Here is a 1,830-nt window from a genome sequence, read left to right on the forward strand (position 1 = left end):
CAAAGGCAAAGATTTTGTTAAATCTAATATTATGATCGTGATACAATGAGCGCTGATATTTGAAAACCAGTCTTTTCCTCCAAGAAGCAACTACAGAGAACCTACAGAAGTTGAGGAGCAAATAAAAACTGAACCATTTACATCAGGTAAAAGAATCAAACATTACTAACATTCTTTATATTGAACCATTATCAATAACTCTGTATTTCTTTTATTATTCTATAGTAAATCAGAGACAAGTGTTCAAGAGGAAAATCCCAGTGATGGTAAGAAAGTCACTGTTTTTGTAGTTCTGTGATGATGGACAACGTGTAATGTTATTTGTTGGTGTTGTTTTCCCCTCAGACAACCAACAAAAAACGTCTTTTGTTCAAGAAGATAGTGTCGTTCAAGAACCCCATCGTAGCTGAGGTCCCTGTGGCCAAACGTGTCCCAGTTTCAACGGTAACTGTGAACAAAGTCATCAGCGATACGGTTCGAACATCCAGCCCGGCTGAGCAGCCCATGAAGTCTGATCAGGAAACATCCGGAGAGGCCGAGATGAGTTCTGAAGACGGCACAGTGCACATGAAAGTGACGCTGAAAAAGCCTGTGAAAAGTAGCCCCGAGAAAGTGAAGTTCTTTGACTTTGCCAGTGACGGTGACCGGGATTTATTCTTTCAGCGGATGAGAGAAAGGTGTGTCAAACTCAGAAGTATTCCTTTGTTCCCTCTCTCAGCCCCAGAGAGCACAGACACATCTGTTTTGTGACAATGTCCATAATATTTTTACTGAAAAAACCCCAAAGCAGATGTATGAGATTATATCGTATTAGTATTTAAATGTGTTATTTTAAAAAATTAATACATGGTATTTTAAATTTACACAAGCTTTGGCTGTGTTTTTTAATGTGTAATGTGATATGTTACCACTGGATGTCATCACTGTACTCTTTACTTGACCCAGTCTTGTCCTGATGTTTGTTTTTTCTATTGTATGTGAAATATAAATGTTGTTTGTTATCCTTTTATATGTATGTGGATGTTTGCTATTGTGTGTTTGTTTCAATTTAATGTAAAGTAAATAAAAGTTTAAAAGTAAGAGCATTGTATGTTATTGTGTGCTTGAGGGGACTGAATCATTTTTTTATTGTAGTTGTAATAGAGCTGAAATAGTTACTTGATTAATCGATTATTAATGGATTACTGAATTAACCGTGAACAATTTTCATAATCGATTAATCGTTTCAAAGCTTTTTTCATGATTAAACCAAGATTACTGATCGTTTTAGCTTCTTAAATGTGACTATTTTCTTTGTTTCTTTGCTCCAGATAAGAAAGAAACAAGATATTCGAGAACATCACCATTTCCAGGTTTGTCAAACACCGATCAACATTTTCTGACACTGTATAGACCAAACTATTACTCGATTAATCGTGAACATAATCGACAGATGAATCGATTATGAAAATAATACTTGATGAAATCACAAGGAAGAAGTAGAGAAATAGCTCTGGAAATCACAATTAGTTTTACTAAATACTCCTTTGTGTTTGTCGGAACAGTGCTATGTTTTTATTTTAACTCCTTCTTCGTGTCGTAGTCAAGCTTGTGTGACTTTTCTGTGAATAAATCCCATGCCGTCACGATTCCCGACAAAACATCAACACGGCGAATCCGCGAACCACGTGGTACACGCGGCCCAAAAATACCAGCCAATCAGCAGTTTTGTAGTAGCAGCGGGGCGTCACGTGTCAGCCAATCAGAAAAAACGTAGTGGGTTACCAAGCAGCTCCTGTGACTAATGCCTGTCATATGACTGTGACATCCATGGAGACAGTTACAAGGAAC

Source organism: Microchirus variegatus (assembly GCF_963457635.1).
Source record: "Microchirus variegatus genome assembly, chromosome: 2".
NCBI classification, from domain to species: domain Eukaryota; kingdom Metazoa; phylum Chordata; class Actinopteri; order Pleuronectiformes; family Soleidae; genus Microchirus; species Microchirus variegatus.